At 41.2% G+C, this 12312-nt stretch overlaps 8 non-coding genes across 8 annotated transcripts; all 8 read left to right on the forward strand.

Annotated features, from left to right (window-relative positions):
• Window positions 1–982: 982 nt before the first annotated feature.
• Window positions 983–1054, forward strand: trnap-ugg (transfer RNA proline (anticodon UGG)). Its single transcript has one exon. It is a non-coding gene; the product is annotated as a tRNA-Pro (tRNA).
• A 1430-nt stretch (window positions 1055–2484) lies between these two features.
• On the forward strand, window positions 2485–2556 carry trnap-ugg (transfer RNA proline (anticodon UGG)). Its single transcript has one exon. It is a non-coding gene; the product is annotated as a tRNA-Pro (tRNA).
• Window positions 2557–3985: 1429 nt separating this feature from the next.
• Window positions 3986–4057, forward strand: trnap-agg (transfer RNA proline (anticodon AGG)). The gene has a single exon. It is a non-coding gene; the product is annotated as a tRNA-Pro (tRNA).
• Window positions 4058–5487: 1430 nt separating this feature from the next.
• On the forward strand, window positions 5488–5559 carry trnap-ugg (transfer RNA proline (anticodon UGG)). The gene has a single exon. It is a non-coding gene; the product is annotated as a tRNA-Pro (tRNA).
• A 1432-nt stretch (window positions 5560–6991) lies between these two features.
• On the forward strand, window positions 6992–7063 carry trnap-ugg (transfer RNA proline (anticodon UGG)). The gene has a single exon. It is a non-coding gene; the product is annotated as a tRNA-Pro (tRNA).
• Window positions 7064–8493: 1430 nt separating this feature from the next.
• trnap-ugg (transfer RNA proline (anticodon UGG)) lies at window positions 8494–8565 on the forward strand. The gene has a single exon. It is a non-coding gene; the product is annotated as a tRNA-Pro (tRNA).
• A 1429-nt stretch (window positions 8566–9994) lies between these two features.
• On the forward strand, window positions 9995–10066 carry trnap-agg (transfer RNA proline (anticodon AGG)). The gene has a single exon. It is a non-coding gene; the product is annotated as a tRNA-Pro (tRNA).
• Window positions 10067–11495: 1429 nt separating this feature from the next.
• On the forward strand, window positions 11496–11567 carry trnap-agg (transfer RNA proline (anticodon AGG)). The gene has a single exon. It is a non-coding gene; the product is annotated as a tRNA-Pro (tRNA).
• Window positions 11568–12312: the final 745 nt, after the last annotated feature.

A 12312-nucleotide genomic window follows, 5' to 3' on the forward strand; every position in this document is an offset into this window, starting at 1 on the left:
GTAGTACATAGCAAATTGACAGAGACGCACTGAGATGCTCAAGTGCAGAAGTGACGATAGGAGCTAGTACATCAACCCACAGTCTAATTAGGATGCAATCCAAATCACATGATGATTGTTTAGGATACCCAATTGCTGACATGAACTCAGGAAGATCAATGGCAGAAAAATGGAGATGTGGAACCTGTTCTGTCTTAAAGTTGGTCTTGTTGACAAAATATGAAGTGAGTTTAGGTGGTGGTGAAACCTATGATAAATGCTTGATGGGTGACTTTGGGTTGCTTCTTTGATCCCAAATGCAACTCTCTTGTTCACTCAAGTTGTTAATTAAGAGTGCTGATAACAATTGCAAACATGTCATGTCTTACTTTGTTGTTTGGAGCTGTAGCAGTTTGCTGTCCCCTAACTCAACATGAGTGAATACACTGAACAACCCCAACGTTAAAACCACTGACAGTTAAGTGAACAACTCTTCTTCTTTTTTACAATGCAATTTTTAGCTGGACAAACCGTTATGCCAGCTTTTACTTGGATTTTTCGTTGACCCTCCACAAGTTTACACTCACAGCTGGGATTTGCAGTGTTACAGATTCATTTACACACATACTTTTGGCAACTGATCTCCACTTTAGAATAAGAGATTAGAGAACTTTGAAATAAAAAAGACGGAAGCCACGCTGACAATGAGTGAGCTGAAGTGAAAGTTCTAGGATGTCTCTATTCGAAGATCGAACGTACAGAGGGTATCTTTTTGTACTCTGTGGTGCGGGCGCTCTTGTGATGGCTGTGACGGCTCTTGGAACCTGTTCTGTCTTAAAGTTGGTCTTGTTGATAAAATATGACGTGAGTTTAGGTGGTGGTGAGTTGGTGGAACCTGGCGGATGAGTCAAAGAAGAAAGAAAGCAATCACAAATTCCCAGGATTCTGTGGCCGTTTTAGCTGTCCACGCGCTCTCTCATCAAAGGCAAACACAGCAAATTTCGGCTCGTTGGTCTAGGGGTATGATTCTCGCTTTGGGTGCGAGAGGTCCCGGGTTCAAATCCCGGACGAGCCCTTCCCAGCTTTATTGACCTTGTATCTCTGCTTTACTGTGAAGAAGAAGGATTGAACGAACAATTACTAGTATGACAACACCCACAAATGCACTTGGTATCAAAGGACAATACAACTCAAAACTCCCCCACTCATTCCTAAGTTGCCTCAAGTCCTTCTTAAATTAAGTTCTTATGTGGAACTTGATTGACAGATCCAGAAGTCAATACCAGTATCTTGTAAGCACACACTCTGCAGTCTCGTCTCAGGCAGTTTTGGTATGTGTTCTTTAAATCAAGACAGAAACGCTTTGTATTCATATGCGCATGGAAAATAATTGAATTCTGAGATTTTCCAGATTTTTAAACATAAAGGAGGAAACTGAAATATAGATCTGTAAGGGAATAGAAGACCAGCATGGACATGGGGCTTTTCAAAAGATGGATTGATTACACCTAGCTTAGACCCTGTAGTACATAGCAAATTGACAGAGACGCACTGAGATGCTCAAGTGCAGAAGTGACGATAGGAGCTAGTACATCAACCCACAGTCTAATTAGGATGCAATCCAAATCACATGATGATTGTTTAGGATACACAATTGCTGACATGAACTCAGGAAGATCAATGGCAGAAAAATGGAGATGTGGAACCTGTTCTGTCTTAAAGTTGGTCTTGTTGACAAAATATGACGTGAGTTTAGGTGGTGGTGAAACCTATGATAAATGCTTGATGGGTGACTTTGGGTCGCTTCTTTGATCACAAATGCGTCTCTCTTTGTTCACTCAACTTGTTAATTAAGAGTGCTGATAACAATTGCAAACATGTCGTGTCTTACTTTGTTGTTTGGAGCTGTAGCAGTTTGCTGTCCCCTAACTCAACATGAGTGAATACACTGAACAACCCCAACGTTAAAACCACTGACAGTTAAGTGAACAACTCTTCTTCTTTTTTACAATGCAATTTTTAGCTGGACAAACCGTTATGCCAGCTTTTACTTGGATTTTTCGTTGACCCTCCACAAGTTTACACTCACAGCTGGGATTTGCAGTGTTACAGATTCATTTACACACATACTTTTGGCAACTAATCTCCACTTTAGAATAAGAGATTAGAGAACTTTGAAATAAAAAAGACGGAAGCCACGCTGACAATGAGTGAGCTGAAGTGAAAGTTCTAGGATGTCTCTATTCGAAGATCGAACGTACAGAGGGTATCTTTTTGTACTCTGTGGTGCGGGCGCTCTTGTGATGGCTGTGACGGCTCTTGGAACCTGTTCTGTCTTAAAGTTGGTCTTGTTGATAAAATATAACGTGAGTTTAGGTGGTGGTGAGTTGGTGGAACCTGGCGGATGAGTCAAAGAAGAAAGAAAGCCATCACAAATTCCCAGGATTCTGTGGCCGTTTTAGCTGTCCACGCGCTCTCTCATCAAAGGCAAACAAAGCAAATTTCGGCTCGTTGGTCTAGGGGTATGATTCTCGCTTTGGGTGCGAGAGGTCCCGGGTTCAAATCCCGGACGAGCCCTTCCCAGCTTTATTGACCTTGTATCTCTGCTTTACTGTGAAGAAGAAGGATTGAATGAACAATTACTAGTATGACAACACCCACAAATGCACTTGGTATCAAAGGACAATACAACTCAAAGCTCCCCCACTCATTCCTAAGTTGCCTCAAGTCCTTCTTAAATTAAGTTCTTATGTGGAACTTGATTGACAGATCCAGAAGTCAATACCAGTATCTTGTAAGCACACACTCTGCAGTCTCGTCTCAGGCAGTTTTGGTATGTGTTCTTTAAATCAAGACAGAAACGCTTTGTATTCATATGCGCATGGAAAATAATTTAATTCTGAGATTTTCCAGATTTTTAAACATAAAGGAGGAAACTGAAATATAGATCTGTAAGGGAATAGAAGACCAGCATGGACATGGGGCTTTTCAAAACATGGATTGATTACACCTAGCTTAGACCCTGTAGTACATAGCAAATTGACAGAGACGCACTGAGATGCTCAAGTGCAGAAGTGACAAAAGGAGCTAGTACATCAACCCACAGTCTAATTAGGATGCAATCCAAATCACATGATGATTGTTTAGGATACCCAATTGCTGACATGAACTCAGGAAGATCAATGGCAGAAAAATGGAGATGTGGAACCTGTTCTGTCTTAAAGTTGGTCTTGTTGACAAAATATGACGTGAGTTTAGGTGGTGGTGAAACCTATGATAAATGCTTGATGGGTGACTTTGGGTTGCTTCTTTGATCCCAAATGCAACTCTCTTGTTCACTCAAGTTGTTAATTAAGAGTGCTGATAACAATTGCAAACATGTCATGTCTTACTTTGTTGTTTGGAGCTGTAGCAGTTTGCTGTCCCCTAACTCAACATGAGTGAATACACTGAACAACCCCAACGTTAAAACCACTGACAGTTAAGTGAACAACTCTTCTTCTTTTTTACAATGCAATTTTTAGCTGGACAAACCGTTATGCCAGCTTTTACTTGGATTTTTCGTTGACCCTCCACAAGTTTACACTCACAGCTGGGATTTGCAGTGTTACAGATTCATTTACACACATACTTTTGGCAACCAATCTCCACTTTAGAATAAGAGATTAGAGAACTTTGAAATAAAAAAGACGGAAGCCACGCTGACAATGAGTGAGCTGAACTGAAAGTTCTAGGATGTCTCTATTCGAAGATCGAACGTACAGAGGGTATCTTTTTGTACTCTGTGGTGCGGGCGCTCTTGTGATGGCTGTGACGGCTCTTGGAACCTGTTCTGTCTTAAAGTTGGTCTTGTTGATAAAATATGACGTGAGTTTAGGTGGTGGTGAGTTGGTGGAACCTGGCGGATGAGTCAAAGAAGAAAGAAATCCATCACAAATTCCCAGGATTCTGTGGCCGTTTTAGCTGTCCACGCGCTCTCTCATCAAAGGCAAACACTGCAAATTTCGGCTCGTTGGTCTAGGGGTATGATTCTTGCTTAGGGTGCGAGAGGTCCCGGGTTCAAATCCCGGACGAGCCCTTCCCAGCTTTATTGACCTTGTATCTCTGCTTTACTGTGAAGAAGAAGGATTGAATGAACAATTACTAGTATGACAACACCCACAAATGCACTTGGTATCAAAGGACAATACAACTCAAAGCTCCCCCACTCATTCCTAAGTTGCCTCAAGTCCTTCTTAAATTAAGTTCTTATGTGGAACTTGATTGACAGATCCAGAAGTCAATACCAGTATCTTGTAAGCACACACTCTGCAGTCTCGTCTCAGGCAGTTTTGGTATGTGTTCTTTAAATCAAGACAGAAACACTTTGTATTCATATGCGCATGGAAAATAATTGAATTCTGAGATTTTCCAGATTTTTAAAAATAAAGGAGGAAACTGAAATATAGATCTGTAAGGGAATAGAAGACCAGCATGGACATGGGGCTTTTCAAAACATGGATTGATTACACCTAGCTTAGACCCTGTAGTACATAGCAAATTGACAGAGACGCACTGAGATGCTCAAGTGCAGAAGTGACAAAAGGAGCTAGTACATCAACCCACAGTCTAATTAGGATGCAATCCAAATCACATGATGATTGTTTAGGATACCCAATTGCTAACATGAACTCAGGAAGATCAATGGCAGAAAAATGGAGATGTGGAACCTGTTCTGTCTTAAAGTTGGTCTTGTTGACAAAATATGACGTGAGTTTAGGTGGTGGTGAAACCTATGATAAATGCTTGATGGGTGACTTTGGGTTGCTTCTTTGATCACAAATGCAACTCTCTTTGTTCACTCAACTTGTTAATTAAGAGTGCTGATAACAATTGCAAACATGTTGTGTCTTACTTTGTTGTTTGGAGCTGTAGCAGTTTGCTGTCCCCTAACTCAACATGAGTGAATACACTGAACAACCCCAACGTTAAAACCACTGACAGTTAAGTGAACAACTCTTCTTCTTTTTTACAATGCAATTTTTAGCTGGACAAACCGTTATGCCAGCTTTTACTTGGATTTTTCGTTGACCCTCCACAAGTTTACACTCACAGCTGGGATTTGCAGTGTTACAGATTCATTTACACACATACTTTTGGCAACCAATCTCCACTTTAGAATAAGAGATTAGAGAACTTTGAAATAAAAAAGACGGAAGCCACGCTGACAATGAGTGAGCTGAAGTGAAAGTTCTAGGATGTCTCTATTCGAAGATCGAACGTACAGAGGGTATCTTTTTGTACTCTGTGGTGCGGGCGCTCTTGTGATGGCTGTGACGGCTCTTGAAACCTGTTCTGTCTTAAAATTGGTCTTGTTGATAAAATATAACGTGAGTTTAGGTGGTGGTGAGTTGGTGGAACCTGGCGGATGAGTCAAAGAAGAAAGAAATCCATCACAAATTCCCAGGATTCTGTGGCCGTTTTAGCTGTCCACGCGCTCTCTCATCAAAGGCAAACACAGCAAATTTCGGCTCGTTGGTCTAGGGGTATGATTCTCGCTTTGGGTGCGAGAGGTCCCGGGTTCAAATCCCGGACGAGCCCTTCCCAGCTTTATTGACCTTGTATCTCTGCTTTACTGTGAAGAAGAAGAAGGATTGAATGAACAATTACTAGTATGACAACACCCACAAATGCACTTGGTATCAAAGGACAATACAACTCAAAGCTCCCCCACTCATTCCTAAGTTGCCTCAAGTCCTTCTTAAATTAAGTTCTTATGTGGAACTTGATTGACAGATCCAGAAGTCAATACCAGTATCTTGTAAGCACACACTCTGCAGTCTCGTCTCAGGCAGTTTTGGTATGTGTTCTTTAAATCAAGACAGAAACGCTTTGTATTCATATGCGCATGGAAAATAATTGAATTCTGAGATTTTCCAGATTTTTAAACATAAAGGAGGAAACTGAAATATAGATCTGTAAGGGAATATAAGACCAGCATGGACATGGGGCTTTTCAAAACATGGATTGATTACACCTAGCTTAGACCCTGTAGTACATAGCAAATTGACAGAGACGCACTGAGATGCTTAAGTGCAGAAGTGACAAAAGGAGCTAGTACATCAACCCACAGTCTAATTAGGATGCAATCCAAATCACATGATGATTGTTTAGGATACCCAATTGCTGACATGAACTCAGGAAGATCAATGGCAGAAAAATGGAGATGTGGAACCTGTTCTGTCTTAAAGTTGGTCTTGTTGACAAAATATGACGTGAGTTTAGGTGGTGGTGAAACCTATGATAAATGCTTGATGGGTGACTTTGGGTTGCTTCTTTGATCCCAAATGCAACTCTCTTGTTCACTCAAGTTGTTAATTAAGAGTGCTGATAACAATTGCAAACATGTCATGTCTTACTTTGTTGTTTGGAGCTGTAGCAGTTTGCTGTCCCCTAACTCAACATGAGTGAATACACTGAACAACCCCAACGTTAAAACCACTGACAGTTAAGTGAACAACTCTTCTTCTTTTTTACAATGCAATTTTTAGCTGGACAAACCGTTATGCCAGCTTTTACTTGGATTTTTCGTTGACCCTCCACAAGTTTACACTCACAGCTGGGATTTGCAGTGTTACAGATTCATTTACACACATACTTTTGGCAACTGATCTCCACTTTAGAATAAGAGATTAGAGAACTTTGAAATAAAAAAGACGGAAGCCACGCTGACAATGAGTGAGCTGAAGTGAAAGTTCTAGGATGTCTCTATTCGAAGATCGAACGTACAGAGGGTATCTTTTTGTACTCTGTGGTGCGGGCGCTCTTGTGATGGCTGTGACGGCTCTTGGAACCTGTTCTGTCTTAAAGTTGGTCTTGTTGATAAAATATGACGTGAGTTTAGGTGGTGGTGAGTTGGTGGAACCTGGCGGATGAGTCAAAGAAGAAAGAAAGCAATCACAAATTCCCAGGATTCTGTGGCCGTTTTAGCTGTCCACGCGCTCTCTCATCAAAGGCAAACACAGCAAATTTCGGCTCGTTGGTCTAGGGGTATGATTCTCGCTTTGGGTGCGAGAGGTCCCGGGTTCAAATCCCGGACGAGCCCTTCCCAGCTTTATTGACCTTGTATCTCTGCTTTACTGTGAAGAAGAAGGATTGAACGAACAATTACTAGTATGACAACACCCACAAATGCACTTGGTATCAAAGGACAATACAACTCAAAACTCCCCCACTCATTCCTAAGTTGCCTCAAGTCCTTCTTAAATTAAGTTCTTATGTGGAACTTGATTGACAGATCCAGAAGTCAATACCAGTATCTTGTAAGCACACACTCTGCAGTCTCGTCTCAGGCAGTTTTGGTATGTGTTCTTTAAATCAAGACAGAAACGCTTTGTATTCATATGCGCATGGAAAATAATTGAATTCTGAGATTTTCCAGATTTTTAAACATAAAGGAGGAAACTGAAATATAGATCTGTAAGGGAATAGAAGACCAGCATGGACATGGGGCTTTTCAAAACATGGATTGATTACACCTAGCTTAGACCCTGTAGTACATAGCAAATTGACAGAGACGCACTGAGATGCTCAAGTGCAGAAGTGACGATAGGAGCTAGTACATCAACCCACAGTCTAATTAGGATGCAATCCAAATCACATGATGATTGTTTAGGATACCCAATTGCTGACATGAACTCAGGAAGATCAATGGCAGAAAAATGGAGATGTGGAACCTGTTCTGTCTTAAAGTTGGTCTTGTTGACAAAATATGACGTGAGTTTAGGTGGTGGTGAAACCTATGATAAATGCTTGATGGGTGACTTTGGGTCGCTTCTTTGATCACAAATGCGTCTCTCTTTGTTCACTCAACTTGTTAATTAAGAGTGCTGATAACAATTGCAAACATGTCGTGTCTTACTTTGTTGTTTGGAGCTGTAGCAGTTTGCTGTCCCCTAACTCAACATGAGTGAATACACTGAACAACCCCAACGTTAAAACCACTGACAGTTAAGTGAACAACTCTTCTTCTTTTTTACAATGCAATTTTTAGCTGGACAAACCGTTATGCCAGCTTTTACTTGGATTTTTCGTTGACCCTCCACAAGTTTACACTCACAGCTGGGATTTGCAGTGTTACAGATTCATTTACACACATACTTTTGGCAACTAATCTCCACTTTAGAATAAGAGATTAGAGAACTTTGAAATAAAAAAGACGGAAGCCACGCTGACAATGAGTGAGCTGAAGTGAAAGTTCTAGGATGTCTCTATTCGAAGATCGAACGTACAGAGGGTATCTTTTTGTACTCTGTGGTGCGGGCGCTCTTGTGATGGCTGTGACGGCTCTTGGAACCTGTTCTGTCTTAAAGTTGGTCTTGTTGATAAAATATAACGTGAGTTTAGGTGGTGGTGAGTTGGTGGAACCTGGCGGATGAGTCAAAGAAGAAAGAAAGCCATCACAAATTCCCAGGATTCTGTGGCCGTTTTAGCTGTCCACGCGCTCTCTCATCAAAGGCAAACAAAGCAAATTTCGGCTCGTTGGTCTAGGGGTATGATTCTCGCTTTGGGTGCGAGAGGTCCCGGGTTCAAATCCCGGACGAGCCCTTCCCAGCTTTATTGACCTTGTATCTCTGCTTTACTGTGAAGAAGAAGGATTGAATGAACAATTACTAGTATGACAACACCCACAAATGCACTTGGTATCAAAGGACAATACAACTCAAAACTCCCCCACTCATTCCTAAGTTGCCTCAAGTCCTTCTTAAATTAAGTTCTTATGTGGAACTTGATTGACAGATCCAGAAGTCAATACCAGTATCTTGTAAGCACACACTCTGCAGTCTCGTCTCAGGCAGTTTTGGTATGTGTTCTTTAAATCAAGACAGAAACGCTTTGTATTCATATGCGCATGGAAAATAATTTAATTCTGAGATTTTCCAGATTTTTAAACATAAAGGAGGAAACTGAAATATAGATCTGTAAGGGAATAGAAGACCAGCATGGACATGGGGCTTTTCAAAACATGGATTGATTACACCTAGCTTAGACCCTGTAGTACATAGCAAATTGACAGAGACGCACTGAGATGCTCAAGTGCAGAAGTGACAAAAGGAGCTAGTACATCAACCCACAGTCTAATTAGGATGCAATCCAAATCACATGATGATTGTTTAGGATACCCAATTGCTGACATGAACTCAGGAAGATCAATGGCAGAAAAATGGAGATGTGGAACCTGTTCTGTCTTAAAGTTGGTCTTGTTGACAAAATATGACGTGAGTTTAGGTGGTGGTGAAACCTATGATAAATGCTTGATGGGTGACTTTGGGTTGCTTCTTTGATCCCAAATGCAACTCTCTTGTTCACTCAAGTTGTTAATTAAGAGTGCTGATAACAATTGCAAACATGTCATGTCTTACTTTGTTGTTTGGAGCTGTAGCAGTTTGCTGTCCCCTAACTCAACATGAGTGAATACACTGAACAACCCCAACGTTAAAACCACTGACAGTTAAGTGAACAACTCTTCTTCTTTTTTACAATGCAATTTTTAGCTGGACAAACCGTTATGCCAGCTTTTACTTGGATTTTTCGTTGACCCTCCACAAGTTTACACTCACAGCTGGGATTTGCAGTGTTACAGATTCATTTACACACATACTTTTGGCAACTAATCTCCACTTTAGAATAAGAGATTAGAGAACTTTGAAATAAAAAAGACGGAAGCCACGCTGACAATGAGTGAGCTGAAGTGAAAGTTCTAGGATGTCTCTATTCGAAGATCGAACGTACAGAGGGTATCTTTTTGTACTCTGTGGTGCGGGCGCTCTTGTGATGGCTGTGACGGCTCTTGGAACCTGTTCTGTCTTAAAGTTGGTCTTGTTGATAAAATATGACGTGAGTTTAGGTGGTGGTGAGTTGGTGGAACCTGGCGGATGAGTCAAAGAAGAAAGAAATCCATCACAAATTCCCAGGATTCTGTGGCCGTTTTAGCTGTCCACGCGCTCTCTCATCAAAGGCAAACACTGCAAATTTCGGCTCGTTGGTCTAGGGGTATGATTCTCGCTTAGGGTGCGAGAGGTCCCGGGTTCAAATCCCGGACGAGCCCTTCCCAGCTTTATTGACCTTGTATCTCTGCTTTACTGTGAAGAAGAAGGATTGAATGAACAATTACTAGTATGACAACACCCACAAATGCACTTGGTATCAAAGGACAATACAACTCAAAGCTCCCCCACTCATTCCTAAGTTGCCTCAAGTCCTTCTTAAATTAAGTTCTTATGTGGAACTTGATTGACAGATCCAGAAGTCAATACCAGTATCTTGTAAGCACACACTCTGCAGTCTCGTCTCAGGCAGTTTTGGTATGTGTTCTTTAAATCAAGACAGAAACGCTTTGTATTCATATGCGCATGGAAAATAATTGAATTCTGAGATTTTCCAGATTTTTAAAAATAAAGGAGGAAACTGAAATATAGATCTGTAAGGGAATAGAAGACCAGCATGGACATGGGGCTTTTCAAAACATGGATTGATTACACCTAGCTTAGACCCTGTAGTACATAGCAAATTGACAGAGACGCACTGAGATGCTCAAGTGCAGAAGTGACGATAGGAGCTAGTACATCAACCCACAGTCTAATTAGGATGCAATCCAAATCACATGATGATTGTTTAGGATACCCAATTGCTGACATGAACTCAGGAAGATCAATGGCAGAAAAATGGAGATGTGGAACCTGTTCTGTCTTAAAGTTGGTCTTGTTGACAAAATATGACGTGAGTTTAGGTGGTGGTGAAACCTATGATAAATGCTTGATGGGTGACTTTGGGTTGCTTCTTTGATCCCAAATGCAACTCTCTTTTTCACTCAAGTTGTTAATTAAGAGTGCTGATAACAATTGCAAACATGTCGTGTCTTACTTTGTTGTTTGGAGCTGTAGCAGTTTGCTGTCCCCTAACTCAACATGAGTGAATACACTGAACAACCCCAACGTTAAAACCACTGACAGTTAAGTGAACAACTCTTCTTCTTTTTTACAATGCAATTTTTAGCTGGACAAACCGTTATGCCAGCTTTTACTTGGATTTTTCGTTGACCCTCCACAAGTTTACACTCACAGCTGGGATTTGCAGTGTTACAGATTCATTTACACACATACTTTTGGCAACTAATCTCCACTTTAGAATAGGAGATTAGAGAACTTTGAAATAAAAAAGACGGAAGCCACGCTGACAATGAGTGAGCTGAAGTGAAAGTTCTAGGATGTCTCTATTCGAAGATCGAACGTACAGAGGGTATCTTTTTGTACTCTGTGGTGCGGGCGCTCTTGTGATGGCTGTGACGGCTCTTGGAACCTGTTCTGTCTTAAAGTTGGTCTTGTTGATAAAATATGACGTGAGTTTAGGTGGTGGTGAGTTGGTGGAACCTGGCGGATGAGTCAAAGAAGAAAGAAATCCATCACAAATTCCCAGGATTCTGTGGCCGTTTTAGCTGTCCACGCGCTCTCTCATCAAAGGCAAACACAGCAAATTTCGGCTCGTTGGTCTAGGGGTATGATTCTCGCTTAGGGTGCGAGAGGTCCCGGGTTCAAATCCCGGACGAGCCCTTCCCAGCTTTATTGACCTTGTATCTCTGCTTTACTGTGAAGAAGAAGGATTGAATGAACAATTACTAGTATGACAACACCCACAAATGCACTTGGTATCAAAGGACAATACAACTCAAAGCTCCCCCACTCATTCCTAAGTTGCCTCAAGTCCTTCTTAAATTAAGTTCTTATGTGGAACTTGATTGACAGATCCAGAAGTCAATACCAGTATCTTGTAAGCACACACTCTGCAGTCTCGTCTCAGGCAGTTTTGGTATGTGTTCTTTAAATCAAGACAGAAACGCTTTGTATTCATATGCGCATGGAAAATAATTGAATTCTGAGATTTTCCAGATTTTTAAAAATAAAGGAGGAAACTGAAATATAGATCTGTAAGGGAATAGAAGACCAGCATGGACATGGGGCTTTTCAAAACATGGATTGATTACACCTAGCTTAGACCCTGTAGTACATAGCAAATTGAAAGAGACGCACTGAGATGCTCAAGTGCAGAAGTGACGATAGGAGCTAGTACAGCAACCCACAGTCTAATTAGGATGCAATCCAAATCACATGATGATTGTTTAGGATACCCAATTGCTGACATGAACTCAGGAAGATCAATGGCAGAAAAATGGAGATGTGGAACCTGTTCTGTCTTAAAGTTGGTCTTGTTGACAAAATATGACGTGAGTTTAGGTGGTGGTGAAACCTATGATAAATGCTTGATGGGTGACTTTGGGTTGCTTCTTTGATCCCAAAT

The sequence above is a fragment of the Leuresthes tenuis genome, unplaced genomic scaffold (genome assembly GCF_036924035.1).
Source record: "Leuresthes tenuis unplaced genomic scaffold, fLeuTen1.0.hap1 SCAF_23, whole genome shotgun sequence".
Lineage (NCBI taxonomy): Eukaryota > Metazoa > Chordata > Actinopteri > Atheriniformes > Atherinopsidae > Leuresthes > Leuresthes tenuis.